This window comes from Pipistrellus kuhlii, unplaced genomic scaffold, assembly GCF_014108245.1.
Source record: "Pipistrellus kuhlii isolate mPipKuh1 unplaced genomic scaffold, mPipKuh1.p scaffold_m20_p_12, whole genome shotgun sequence".
In the NCBI taxonomy this organism is placed as follows: Eukaryota; Metazoa; Chordata; class Mammalia; order Chiroptera; family Vespertilionidae; genus Pipistrellus; species Pipistrellus kuhlii.
In genome coordinates, this window is record NW_023425427.1 from 45939563 (window position 1) to 45954773 (window position 15211).

At 41.7% G+C, this 15211-nt stretch overlaps 1 protein-coding gene across 3 annotated transcripts in view; it reads left to right on the forward strand.

Moving 5' to 3' along the window:
- ADAMTSL1 (ADAMTS like 1) overlaps window positions 1-15211 on the forward strand; it is an 849328-nt gene that overhangs the window by 806315 nt on the left and 27802 nt on the right. The window lies entirely within an intron of this gene.

Consider the following 15211-nt stretch of genomic DNA (forward strand, 5'->3'; position numbering starts at 1 on the left):
CTGCAGCAGAGCTAGTCACTCCAGGAGAGATTTCAGCAGTAATAGAGGCTTCCTGGCCAGGAGAACCTGTCTGCCAGTCCCCCAACAGGCCTGTGGTATAACTGTCCCTCCCTCACAAATTCAGACACTCCCTGCATATCCATACACTCTCCTTTAGATGTCTCACTCGCACATTATCTTGAAGCCTGCCATCCCATCGGCCGCCATCTTGGATCTCCAGTTTCTTTCTTGTTCACTGCTTAGTTTTTAAGACATTGTTTTGACAAAGCAAAGAGCATTTAACTGTAAATACTGTTCATGCACATTCCCCCCTCAAAAAATCATAATGCAGAAATGCATTATAGTGGGGGGGTAAATCTTATTGCCATAGGAAAAAGTTGTATTTTCTGTTTTCTGAGATTTCTCACCTTTAATATTTAGAAGGCTCTGGGAGGAAAAAAAAAAAAAACCTATGGTAGAGTGCTAATTGCATATTTTAAAGTGGCATACAAGTTCCCAATGAGTTTACTAACTAACAGGCATAACTGAGTGTTCTTGCTCTGCCCAAGTTTGGACCTTTAGGCTTTCAATCTTTGCTATACTTAGAGTGCTTGGGAGCTTAGTAGGAACATTAATTCTCACTTCTGTCAGGTATACAGAGATTAGTTAAACATGCCTGTTTCAAAATACATTTTCCATCCTAGACCTTCTACCTTCACCTGATGTAAGTGCTTTGGAGAATCCCAAAAAGAATGAATTTGATAAAGAAGTCATCTGTTCCAGCAGAATATAGCATGTGCTGTGTCTCACTTGAAGACAGCTTTGGTTTTAGGGCCTTTAAGTCCAGGTGATTCTTTCAAAGGTCAGCATGGCCCTGGAGATCTGAACCTACTACTTCTCCCTAAGCTTTCAGGGAGCCCACTAGATGCACCAAGGAGGTCTCTGAAATATATAGGGCCAGGCAGATCTGGGAACCACACTCAAGGAGGATTAGGAGCCAAACAAACCAGTAAGAGAAATGTTATGTTGCAAGACAAAGAGCGGGCACTTGGACAGCTACTCTCCTTGGACAGCACGTCTCATTGCTGCAGTGGCCTCTCCAGTCATAGTTGTAGGTTTCTTTCCTCCTCTTTGTAGAACATCTCTACTTATGGCCCCTTCACAAACCACCCACTCTGCAGGGTTGGCTGCCAAAGGCCAGACCATCACCTGCCAGAATATATGATTCCCCTAGCAGAAGCCAGCCAGCAGCATCCTTCCACTAACCACCACCTCCTCTCCTCACTCCTCATTCTCCCTCCACATGGCTCACATCCCCCTGCAATTGGCCTGCTTAACTCTCCCCCTTATTCACTTCACTCACATTGTTTATTATTTTCTTTACTTTGTTGAGAAGTTTCTAGAACCTCAAGACCCAGGAGATTTCCATAGGAATAATAAATTCGGGGAAGGTCTTCGTGCTCCCCGCTCCCCCGCCCAGCTCCACCCCTGGCTCACTTTGGAATTCCTCGTCAGCAGTTGCTCCTTCCTGTGACTTGCCGCTGAACTCTGCGGCATGCCCCCGGGAGGCCTCTCAGGATACCTGCTATGAATATTAGCCATTCTTCATATCCACTGCTGTTCTGTGGCTTTGGTTCAACAGAAGAGGACTGAAATGGGGTGTGTACAGGGCTATGAGCAAAGCCTCTTTTTTTTTTTTTTTTTTTTTTGCCCATGGGGTTTTTTTTATTTCTTTTGCAAAGGCTCTGGCCCATAAACAGAGCCAAACCTAGGCTGAGTTCATGAAGGCATGTTGGCTCTGAGCTGCGGCTGGCTTTTGTTTTGTTTCCCCAACCTAATCTGGGTACTTTCTAGCTGGCCTCTCCATTGGCTGGAGTGTGGGGGTGAGAACAGCTCTATTACTCACGGGGAGAGAATAGTCATAGGATCCACAGCTTTTCCTCTGAACTGTTTCCTTCTCACAGCAGTTGCACCTTCATTATTACAGATCACTTCTTAAAAGTCCTGAAATAGTGTTCCATTTCGGACCAAATGGGAAAGAATCATCAGCCTCTTTCCTTACAGAATCTATATTCAGTTGGGCGTAATCGCTAAACTTCCACACAGAGGGGAGTTCTGACCTGGGACCTCAGAAGTATGGTCTGCCCCGAGCATGAGCCACATTCTGGAGTTCATTAAAAGGCCATCTGGTCAGCGGACTGAATCTCCTTCCTCAGCCCCAGGCAGCCTGCAGGCCAGGTATCACCTGCCAGAAGCCTGAGGGTAGTAGAGTCAACCAGGGCTTATAAACCCAGAAACTTGAACTTAAAAAAAATGCTGGGGTTTTTTTTATTTTTATTTTTATTTTATTTTATTTTTAATAAGTTTTTATTGTTCATATTATTACAAATGTTCCTTTTCCCCACCACCACCATTGCTCTCCTCCACCAGGTTCCCACCCCACCCTCTGCCCTTTCCCCTCTCCCCATTGTCCTCATCCATAGGTGCACAGTTTATGTTCAGTCTCTTCCCACGCCCCCCTCTCCCCTTTTCCCCAAGAATCGTCAGTTCACTCCCCTTCCATACCTCTGATTCTATTATATTCAACAGTTAATATTGTTCATCAGATTTTTTTAATTTACTTGGTTTTTAGATTCACTTGTTGATAGTTACATATTTGTTGTTCATAATTCTTTTCTTTGTTTACTTTCTCTTCTGAAAGAACCCCCTTCAGCAATTCATATAATTCTGGTTTGGCGGTGATGAACTCCTTTAGCTTTTTTTTATTAGTGAAGCTCTTTATCTGGCCTTCGATCCTGAGTGATAGCTTTGCTGGGTAGATTATTTTTGGCTGTAGGTTCTTGCTATTCATCACCTTGAATATTTCTTGCCATTCCCTTCTGGCCTGCATGGTTTCTGTTGAGAAGTCAGCTGACAATCGTATAGGTGCTCCTTTATAGGTTACTACCTTCTTTGCTCTTGCTGCTTTGAATATTCTCTCTTTGTCTTTTGCTCTTGGAATTTTAATAATGATGTGTCTCAGTGTGGTCCTCTTTGGATTCCTTTTGTTTGGAGTTCTGTGCGCTTCCTGGACTTGTAAGTCTAATTCTTTCACCAGGTGGGGGAAGTTTTCTGTCACTATTTCTTTCAGTATGTTTTTGATATCTTGCTCTCTCTCATCTTCTGGGACCCCCATAATTCTGATGTTGGTTCGCTTGAAGTTGTCCCAGAGGTTTCTTACATTATCTTCAATTTTCTGGATTCTCTTGCCTTCTAGCTTCTGTGGAGGAGTGTCTTCTGGCTCTTTATGTCCCAAATCTTTGACTTGATTCTTGCGATCTTCCCTTCTGTTTTTAGGACTCTGTAAAATATTTTTTATTTCAGACAATGTATTCTTTATTTCTTGTTGATCCCTTATCATTTCTTGTTGACTCCTTATTAATTCTAGTTGATCTCTTTTCATATCCTCATAGGCCTTATCCATCTTTTCTAGGAAATTCTTGAAAAACCTTATAAGCGTAGATTTGAACTCTATATCCAGGCGCTTTTTGTCCTCCATTTCTTTTGTTTGTGATCTGTTTTGTTGTCGCATTTCGCAGTTACAGATGGGACAGGGTTTCAGGGTGGAGCCTGCAGCTTTGGCTTCCGTCAGCCCCGCCCTATGCGGGTCTTTCAGTACTCGCTGCAAGCACCTCTGAGAGAAAGGTGTCCTCGATTTTCGCCTGCTGCCAAACAGTCTATGCTCTCCCACAATGAGCCCGGTATTGGGGTTCAGTTCAGTTGGAAGTGGAGTTGGAGGTGGTGTTCACAGCAGTCTGGAACCCCAGTCTGGGCAATCCCGTGGCACAGCCAACCGTCCCTTCTCTGCGCGCAGTGTGCACGCCTCCGGGACCTCCTTTCGCCGCTCCCCTGGGGTTCCGCCTTACAGCCCAGCTCCCTATGGCTGAGCCTGAGTCCCTGGGGTCTGGCCTAGAACTGGGGTTCAGAGCAGTCTGGGGCCCAGCACAGTCAGAGTTTTATCTCCTTTCCGCTAGGGAACGCCCGCCAGGCACTCGGCCTCCCTCCTCTCCGGCTCCGTCCTCTCCGCGCCTTGGGCTTTTCCAGCTCCTCCGCGCCTCCTTCTGGTTTTCTCCTTGCTTCTCGCTGTAGAATTTCCAGTCAGTCAACCTTCCTGTAGTTCTGGGCAATGTCCGTTTTATATTTTAGTTGTATTTTATTGAAATTGTTGTGTGCGGCTGCGGCTAGGTGTTCACCTGGGCGCAGCCATCTTGGATTTCAAAAATGCTGTTTTTTTTAAAGGTGTGTTTTATGCCAAGAGCCTATTGGCAGGAAGGACACCTGGGAACGCTGGGTATTATCCACTTGAGACACCTTCAGTCCCAGTCAACACGATGGTGAAGTTAAAGAAACCAGACCAATTTCCTAGAGCCCCCTCCTCCCAACCTTACCCCAGGTGGCCCGTTTAACCCTGGGTACGCATGTTGGTCAAGACTGCCCAGCTCCAGTGTCCACAGTGCAGTCCTCTTTTCACAGCCAGGATTGGGTATGCATGAGCATCATAAGAGGCATCTCACCTTCTTCCCTGTGAGAGAATAGCCAGGTGCTCAGCTTCTAGGTGAGGGTAGTAATCAGGCCACAACCAATTCCCTTTGGAGGAGACCAGGCTTTAATCAAGTCATAAATCTGGATGGAGCTGCTTTCACGCTGAGAAATATATCAGGTTCTTCCACCAGATGCCCAGGAGCATGGAGACATTCTCGCACCCCCTGCCAATGGAAACCCAGAGCTTGCCCTGGGGATAAAAAGACATTTGGGGAATGGAAAATGGGCTTGTTATGGTTCCTTTTTTTTTTTTTTTTTTCCAGGAATGTGTTAAAGTTCGTTTTCTTTGGGCAAATACGCATGGGAAGAGTGTTGGCCTGGTTATTTGACCAGCTTTTTGGGAGGTCCCAGGAATCGGAGTGAAAATTAAAGCTGCTTGTCTTCTCCACAGCCTTCTGGGGCTCAGCTGACAAATGGGGGGGGGGGAAAGGAATTGTTTTTTCCGATGTGAATTAATTCTGGCTCTCGGCTCCTGCCTGGTGCCAGTCCCCCCTCATTCAGTGCTGCCTTAGAGACCATCTCTGTCACCCAGGGGGATACCAGACCTGAAAGGAGAGGGAGCTAGGGAGCGCAGAATCCCTGATTCCATCCGGTCACCCCACAGCCTCAGCGCGAGGCCCCTGCACACCACATACCACGCGCAGAACGGAGATCTCTCCATAAATTTTAAAGAGCTGCGTGTTTTCCAGTTTTGTAAAATTAAATTAAGGAAAGGACTCCCAGACTGACTCCGCCAAGTGCCAAGTTTCATCCCGGCACACATCATTTTTATAGTCAGTTTTTAAGTCCGTGAAAAGCACAGGATTGTAATGGCAATGCTGCCAGGCCCAGAGCCAGCTCCTGAAGTAATAATGCCACGTCTCGATGTTTTTCCACGGCGTCCTAATCCACCACAGCTTGAGATAGCAGTGAAGGCCTGAAAGCCCTCGCCACCACTCTCTCTCCCTTCCTCTTCCCGACTGTGTTTCCCCATCTTCCAGCCATCCTTCTTGGGAAACCCTTTCAGTCCGTTTATGGGTTTTTTTGCTTCGCATAATCCATGCATCCAGCTCAGATGCCTTTTGGCTGGAAGGGAAGAGGGGAGGCAGCATATGCACTCTGAACTCTTGCCTTCTGCTCCTTAAGGCTAAGAATTTATGAAAGTGAGCTCCGGATGTGCAGCTCGCTCCAGTGGTGAGCAGCTGAAAGAGCGCCTGCGTGGGCTTGCTCTACCCTCCAAAGAAGCCCACAAATCAAAGTGCTTGCTTGTCTGGTAGCAGACCAGAAATCTCGCTGCTTTTCAGCCCTTCAGAGGAGCAGCAATATCCACCAAGTAATGATCATGATGAGCTCAGAGCTTCTTTCTAGCCAGGGGCCTGTAAGGTGAGCCAGCCTCTGCGGCACTGCGGTGGCAGCCAGGGCGCCAGGCCTCCCGGCTTCCCACCCCCACGTCTCCCTTACCTGCTGAACTCGGGCTGTCTCCCTGAGGGACGCTATTTCGGTTCCAGAACCCCATGTGAAATAGGAGACAAAAGTGAAGAAAATCACTGTGGTCCATTAGACTTAATCAGGGGTGTCAACTAGTGGCAGCTTAGAGCTGAGCTGACTCCCAGAAGATACCATTTCACATATAATTTATTTTTCTTATTGTACACATCTCCATTCTAAGTTTTTCCCACCCTCCAGCTCATGTGATTTTTTTTTTTTTTTTTTTTTTTTAAGGAGGTGAAATGAGCAGGAAAACCCTCACACATATGTGAATCAGACCTGGCTTTGGCTCCATTTGGAGCCACGGTGGACCTAAGAACGGAGGCCTAAGGGCAATATTTTCTTTCACTGGTTAGGAAGAGTTGATAGAGAGAGGCGTTCTGCTGCCAGAAATCTCATTAACAAAGCTCCGCTCCCTCCTCAGCTGCCGATCCAACTTGAGACCTATACTAACAGAGGCTGAGGGGAGACAGAAGTCAGTTCCTGCTGACGGACTATTTCCTGGGGTGGGCGTGGAGGCGGGGAGGGTGGACATGGGCAGCACCATGCGGCTGGGAGGGAACCAGCAAAGGGGATTGCATGAAACACTATTAACTTCCTCCCTGAAGCCATGGGACAGGGGAAGAGTTCACCACTTGGCTCCTCTCGATGTGTGGAATACGTTAGTTTTTGATGTTCTTGAACCTGGCACTCACGGAGTTTGCTCACCTTTGAGAAATGATTGATATTTCTTGTATTTTGACAAATGAGAAACATCCATGACAGAAAGGAACCCCTGTAAACAAGCCAGGTTTTCTCATTAGCAGTGAAACGTGGATAATTATTCACTGGGAGCATACACTGTGGGAATTCATGCGAGAGTCCTCATTTTGACTATTGCTGTTGGCAGACCTCAGAGACCACTGTGTACACACAGAGACACACACATAAACATGGACAAAAAGCACAGGGCTTGCACTGCATGTGCCAAAGAGGATACGCTTCTAAGGAAGAAGCTATGTACCCAGTGGAAAGCATTGAAAGACATACTAGCGATAGAAAAGGCAACTTGTTCATTTGCTTAATTATAATTTGTTTTGGTCTTTGCTTTTATTTTATTGTGGAAAGTAGACGTTCCTAGAACATTTCCACTGGAGTCACTGTGCACATGTGAAGGAAAATACAATAACTTATTGAGTAGATGGACACTGCCTCAGTAAGGAAGTGATACTTAGGATGGTCATAGTTAGGATATACATTCAGCAACCTCCGGTCAACACCTGAACAGCAGTCAACAGGCATGGTGGTCCAGAGGAAAAGGGTCCAGCCATGGTCTGGCAACCTACTGCCACCAAGGAACCCAAGGCAAAAAATTGTTAAAACTCCGTTGCTCTGACATCCTGGAATCTTACCCTTACCCACCTAGGCCAGGATGGTTTGCTCCACATACACATTCGCAATAGCAGGCTGGAGAAAGGGGCGAGAAGTGCAAGTTCTTGTCTTTTAAAGACATGTCCCAAGAGGCATACATATCACTATCCCTCATTTCACTGAATGGCCCACACCTTACTCCAAGGGCATATGGTAAATGTCTCTATTCCAGGCAGCTATGCACCTCAAATTCAGGGGCTCTTTCACTGTGTGAAGGAGAGGATGGATATGAGGGGATAACTAGCAGTTTCTGCCATATAGGACAACCAGACAAGCTGTCAGAATCAAGGGTGACAGATGTACAAGTGAAAGTGATCTCCGACTTCAGCCGAGACCGGTTTGGCTCAATGGATAGAGCGTCGGCTTGGGGACTGAAGGGTCCCGGGTTCGATTCCGGTCAAGGGCATGTAACTTGGTTGCGGGCATATCCCCAGTAGGGGGTGTGCAAGAGGCAGCTGATCGATGACTCTCTCTCATCGATGTTTCTAACTCTCTATCGCTCTCCCTTCCTCTCTGTACAAAATCAATAAAAATATATTTTAAAAAAAAAAAAAAAAAAAAAAAAAAAAAAAAAAAAAAAAAAAAAGAAAGTGATCTCCGACTTCAACAGAGCTGAAAGAAGGCCAGTAGGAATTTTTAAGTTTGGCAGGTTATGAAATATTTGGGGAAACATCTGCAAATAGCAGGCTGGAACAACAATTTTTTTGTTGTTCTTAAACTTTATTTTTTTTTTTTTAAAGCATAGAGCTGAATAAGCAGAATATGTGAAAAGCAATTCTTTGGACTCTGAGTTATTCCTGCCAATAAATGACTAGACGATGCAAACAAGTTTCTTCCTTTTCATTGTGAATAACTTCACACAGGTGTGAAGTAGACAGAATAGCACGATGACCCCCATATAATAATCACCCAGCTTCAGTAATCAGTATTCTGCATTTCTATTTTATTAGTACTTCCACTTACTCTCCAACCCCTTTCTACTAATTATTGTTTTAGGTAAAAATTTCAGACATTAACATGTACAACTCTTGGACTCTTGACAGATGCACCTGTATAACTATATCCTTATCTAACATATGTTTGATCACTTGATTTTTTTCAAGTCTTTTTTTCTCTCTTTCACTGGATAATTTCCATTACTAAATCTTCAATTTCAAAAATCTTTTTTTCTATAGAATTCCGTCTTCTAGCAAGTCTATCCAGTGTTTTTTTATTTCATAAAATGTTTTATTTCTAGAAGTTTTTTTTTATTCTTTTTATAACTTCCATGTTTTCCTTTAAATACTTAGCATGTTTTCAATAGCTTATTTTCATACCCTTGTCTACTAATTCCATCATCCCTATCAATTTTTTTTTTTTTTTTTTTTTTTTTTTTTTTTTGTTAATCCTCACTTAAGGGTATTGATTGGTTGCCTCCCATACGTACCTCTACCAGGCCAGGGATGAAGCCTACAACCAAACTATGTGCTCTTGACCAGAATTGAGCCATTGACTAGAATCGAACCTGCTACCCTTCAGTCCATGGGTCTAACCACTGAGCAAAACTAGGTAGGGCCATCCCTGTTGATTCTTGATTTGTTTCCATTGACTTGTTTTGTCTTGCTTGTGGGTCACAGTTTCCTCCTGCTTGACTTAACAAGTAATTTTTTATTGAATGCTGATAGAGTGAATTTTATATCATGAAGTGTCTGAATTTCATCTTTTTCAAAGATTGTTGAATTTTCTTGTTGTTAAGCTATTCTAAGTTTAATCAATCTTTTAAGGCTTGTTTTAAGCTTGATTAGGGTAAGTCTAGAGTAACCTTTAGCCTAGGGCCCTTTGGAGTCCCTGCTGAGTATTCCAGATGATCGTAAAGGATGTGCCACTTTGGCTGTTGAGAACATGATGGTCTTCCAGCCCTTTTAGAGCTTTGGGAAATATTAAAACACAGGCCCCTGATTGGTCTTTTCTCAGTCTTACCAAGTTTGTCTTATGCATGCACATCTTCAATCAGGCAAAGACCAAAGAAGAAGAATGCAGATTTCTGGAGCTCTCTTTCTATGTAGCACCCATATCTCCAGAATTCTTAACTACTTCCACTTGCCTCACCCTCTTTGAACTCAGTTCTGTCTCATCAATTCATCCAGACTGCTATGTTCTCATGAGATAGTCTTCTGCTTTGGGTTGAATTGTGTCCTCTAAAAAAATGTTAACTTCCCTAACCCTCCATACTTTGTATGTCATCCAGTTTGAAAATAGGGTCTTTGCAGATGATCAAGTTAAGATGAAGTCATAAGGGTGGGCCTTAATATGATTGGTGTTCTTACAAAAAGGGGAAATGTGAACATAGAGACAGACACTCATTTAAGGAAAAACTCCACGTGGGCATGAAAGCAGAGATCAAAGTGTTGCATCTGTAAGCCAAGGAACACCAAATATTTCCATCAAACCACCAGAAGATAGGAAAGAGGGATAGAACAGATTACCTTTACAACCCTCAGAAGGGAGTAACTCTGTCAACAACCTTGATCTCAGACTGCTAGTCTCTAGAACTTAGACAATAAATTACTGTTTAAGCTGCCCAGTCTGTGGTACTTTGTTATTAACAGCCTTAGGAAGCTAACATACCCTCCATGCTTTGCAGTCTAGAATGTGACTCCAGGCAGAAAGCCAGGGAATTCATAGGGCTCACCTAATGTTTCTCTAATTTCAGACATCACAGTCCTCTACAGTCTGTGCCTAATGTCTAAAAGCAGTAATTTCATACATTTTTGTCCAGTTTTCTAGTTATTTAAGGCAGGAGAAAAAAACCAGTCCTTATGGCTCCTTCATGACTTTCAAGTTTTTATCCTTTAATTTCAACAGTTTGACTATACTGTTCGTAGGTGGTTTGTCAACATGCTTGGAATTTTTTTTTAAATATCTTTTATTGATTTTTTACAGAGAGGAAGGGAGAGGGAGAGAGAGTTAGAAATGTAGATGAGAGAGAAACATCGACCAACCACCTCTTGCACATCCCCCACTTGGGATGTGCCTGCAACCAATGTACATGCCCTTGACCGAAATTGAACCTGGGACCTTTCAGTCCACAGACCAACGCTGTATCCACTGAGCCAAACTGATTTCGGCCATGCTTGGAATTTTAGTTTTCCAAAAATTTGAGAGGTTTGGTATTTTTATTTCTTCCCAATATTTTTCTGTCTCATTTTCTTCTTTTCCTTTTGGACTTTAATTGTACATATATATTATACATTTTAATATTTAATTAATAAATCCATAAGACTGGGTTTATTTTTCTTCAATCTTTTCCCTCTGTTCTGCACATTGGTAATTTCTGCTTAACTATCTTCAAGTTCACTGGCACTTTCTCCTGCCATCTCTAATTTTATAGTAAACTCTTCAAATGAATTTTTCATTTCATTTTTGTACATTTTATCTCTAGAATTTTTCTACATTGTTTCAACTTCACTACTGAGATACTCCATCTGTTAATTTATTATGAGTATATTTTTCTACATACTTATAATTGCTGCTTAAAAGTCACTGTCCACTCATAACATTTGCATCATCTTAGGATCAGTTTCTACTCACTGCTATTTCTCTTCAGCATAGGTTACATTTTGCCTTGTCTGTTGGGTTTTTATTATATTATGAATATTATAGATGATATATTGTAGAGACTCTGGATTCTGTTGTTCTCCTCTGAAGAGTGTTCGTTTTTGTTCCAACGGATAGTTAACTTAACTAGGCTAAAATTCCAACCTCTTTATTTTCCCTTCAATGCACACAGACTAAACTTTGTACTCTGTTAATTCAGCTTAGTTGCTGATCTTTTTCTGAGTCTCCAGGGGTCTTCCCATTAAGAATTTGTCCAAGAATTGTGAATATTTTGAACTTTATCATCCCTGTGACTCTGCCAGGATTTTCCCCTTAACTTTCCAGCTGTTATAAAAGCCCCAAAACTCTATCCTCTGACATATCAAATCAGTAAAGCTATAAGTTTCCCAGCTCCCGGAGCCATGTAGAGATTAAGCAGTTTTCTCAGGCAGAAAACCACAAGCTAGAAAATCACACTTGTTGTACTTGGGTTTTTTAAGCTCTCCTATTTCTGCTATTGGTTTTTGTCACACCTTAGTACTTTCAAAGAGTTTTTGTTTGATGTCTTTTTTTTTCATTTGTTTATATTTTATGATTGTTACCCACAGGAAGATAAGTCCAACTATCGATATGTTATCCACCATTCCTGGACACTAGAATCCTCAAATAAATTGTTTTTGAGAATTTTCTGACCAAGATCTACTCTGTCCCTGTTTTGCAACATTTTAAGCATTCTCATTCACTCTCATTTTTAATTCATTTTCTTAATAACCCAGTTGTTGGGCCACTTCTAAAGTTTTAAGACTCAGAGATAAATTCTCTCTCAAATTAAATAAATGGGTGTGCAGAGCATAAAATGGGATGTTTTGATTATACAAACACTTTTATTCGCAATTTCACTAACTTGGCAGTACTGACTATTCAAAGATAAGTTATAGTAAATTTTACCATTTATATTATCTAAAAGGGGTGGGGGTTGTTCAGTTAGTTATTTTCATAAACTAGTGAAACCACTCATTCATTTCACAAGTTATTAATTTCTTATTTACTAACAACTTTTTCTTAGTCAATTTCCTTTATGTATTTCCATATTACATACTCTCAATTTTCCTCCCATTTCTTGTATCACTTCTTCTAAGTCTCCTCTACTACCTCCTATTCCTTTTTTAATCACAGAATGCCAGAATTCGTCCATTGATTTGTTCTAAGGCCTGATCTCTCCTCACTGAAGATTTCTTCTGCACACATATATGAGACTGGGTCCCAAAATCTGTGTCTTCAGCTCTTACCTCTGACTTATACTTTTATCTGTACCACCTCAATAGATTTTCCATCCTGAATTTCCATAACAACTTTTTTTTAAATATATTTTATTGATTTTGTACAGAGAGGAAGGGAAAGAGATAGAAAGCTAGAAACATCGATGAGAAAGAGAGTCATCGATCAGCTGCCTCTTGCACACCCCCCACCAGGGATATGCCCGCAACCAAGGTACATGCCCTTGACCGGAATCGAACCCGGGTCCCTTCAGTCCCCAAGCCGACGCTCTATCCATTGAGCCAAACCGGTCTCGGCTCCATAACAACTTTTAAAATCTTTAAATTTATCCATCTTTCTTGACTTATCTAATTCTATTAGTAGTCTCTCTAGTGTTTCAGTATCTTTAGCTTCCCTTTATCTCCACCTCTCTCCTTCTCACATCCTTTCAGAGCAACCTTTACATATATATCTATTTCTTGCCACATCTGAACTGAAATCCTAGAATCTCCTTTCTCTCAGCCCAGTGCATCTTGCAAATAATCACCTTACTGATTCATCTAAAGCCCATTTAGATTACATCACACCCCTTCTTCAGTTCCTAAAAGACAATATTTTGGCCTTCAACATCCTTCCCATTGCAGCTCCAACCATGCCAACTTCATCTGTTCCCCATGACTTAGTCAACTGGTATTTTCTCCCAGCCACAACATCTGTTTTCTCATTTTTTTGCATCTTTGCTCATACCATTTCTAAACTGCCCTCCCATTCCTACTCTATACCTTTGATCTCTGCTTATCTTAATCCTTAATAACCTCCATATATATCTCTTCCATGAATTCTTCATTTACATAGTTCATTTTCACCATATATTGATCTAAGTATAGATTGAATATAGATCTATTTTGCCCTTGGCTACTTGGGTAGGGGAGAAGATGAGTCTGAGATAATATTGAGGAATCTTGGAATCTAAAAGCACCTTAAAGATAATTTAATTTAGTGGTTACTAATGGAGGAATCTCTCTTTTTTTTTTTTTTTTTTTTTTTTTTTTTTAGGCAAGACCTATTTTTTTAAATTGATTTAAAAAAAAATAGGAAGGGAGAGGGGGAGAGGGGAAGAAACATCAATGATGAGATAGACTTAACAGTCAGCTGCCTCCTGCACACCACCTACTAGGGATCGAGCCCGAAACCCGGGCATATGCCCTGACCAGGAATCAAACCATGACTACCTGGTTCCTAGGTCATCTCTCCACCACTGAACCACACTGGCTAGAACAAATGCATGGAAGGAAGTAGGAATGAAGCAAAATGAATGAGAGAGGGAAAGTTTCTTTGTTTGGGATTTGAACTAGGAGCTTAACCAATGAGTCCTTCAGGATATTGCATGCTTGCAGTTGCTCTACCTCTCTAGTCAATTCATGGTTCCTAGGCTAGACTGACAGACATCTTCTACTTCACCCCGACTTCACTCCTCATGCACCCATCTTCCTCTTTGTTGGACCCCTGGCCCCAGTTATTTGCAGGGAATGGACCTGTGGTTCCCTGGGGAGTGTAAAATTACAGCTTCCTGGTTAAGATGCCCATATTACTATGCTTACAATGTCTGGCCTCCCCTTTGGTTTCTTCCTATTATTAACATTAATAAACCAGCCACAATGGTAAGACGTGGATCAAGGAGAAGAACTGGGAGGATTACTTTCTCCCTGAGTGCATCAGTTAACTATTGCCATGAAGGAGAAGCAGCATTTTTAATAAATAAATAAATAAATAAATAAATAAATAAATAAATAAAAGAAAGAAAGAAAAAGAAAAAGAAACTGCATTTTAAAAAAGGAGAAGGAAAAGAAAAACAAGATTTTCAGTGGCCTAAAATAACAATCATTTATTCTTACTAATCTTATTTTGCTCAGCTTATCTAAACTGGGTTTGTCCAGCGTGACTTGGCTGTCCTCCATGTTTCCCTCATCCTCCTCTAGGGATCGTCAGGCCGGTCCAGGCATGTTCTTCTGCTGACAATGGCAATGGCACAAGAGCACAAGCAAAAACTCGCAAGGTCTCTTGAGGTCTAGGGCTTGGAGCTGGTACACCAGTACATTTGCCTCATTTCTTTTATTGTGGTAAATGCACACAAAATGAAGCTTACTGTTCTAACCATATTTAAGTGTGCTGTTGAATAGCATTAATGACATTCGTATTAATGTGCAACCATCATGCTCTGCATCTCCACAACTTCTCTATCATCCCAAACTGAAACTCTGTAGCCACTAAATAATAATTCCCCATTTTCCCTTCCTCCAGCCCCTGCCAATCACTATTCTATGAGCACAACCACACTATGTATTTCATATAAGTGAAGTTTATACAATATTTATCCTTTTGTGTCTGGCTTCTTTCACTTAATGTTGTCAGGGTTCATCCATGTCATCAATTGTATTTGAATTTTTTTCTGAATTGCATCTGAATGTTTATCCACCCATTGATGGACATATAATTGTGATGTTGTACATGTTCAGTGCAGGCTTGGTAAGAATTATCTGAAAGCCAAGGTTCTTGACTTACAGAGAAATGAGATTAGTATTTAAAATTATTTTCCTAGTCTCTGTTTAAAAATTTGGCTTGAAAAAAATCATATAAAGAGTAAAATGGAGGCAGTTATTAGACTTTTACCAATTAAAGTTCGATTCTTAGCTATTACGATATAGTATGTACTTTTTGAGCTCACTGCATTTGAAGAAATGATTTCTTTCATCGTAAAATTGGTGTACGGACTAATTAACTGCAGTAAAATGTTCAATGAGTGAATATTAATTGCTTCATCTTTTTAAGTCAGTATAGGGCTATTGGTGGAAATAGGCACTCTGTGTCCTTCAAGAATGTTTACTTAATTGAATGAGTACATCACCTTCCCAGAACCCAGAGTACAAAAACATCTCCTGTT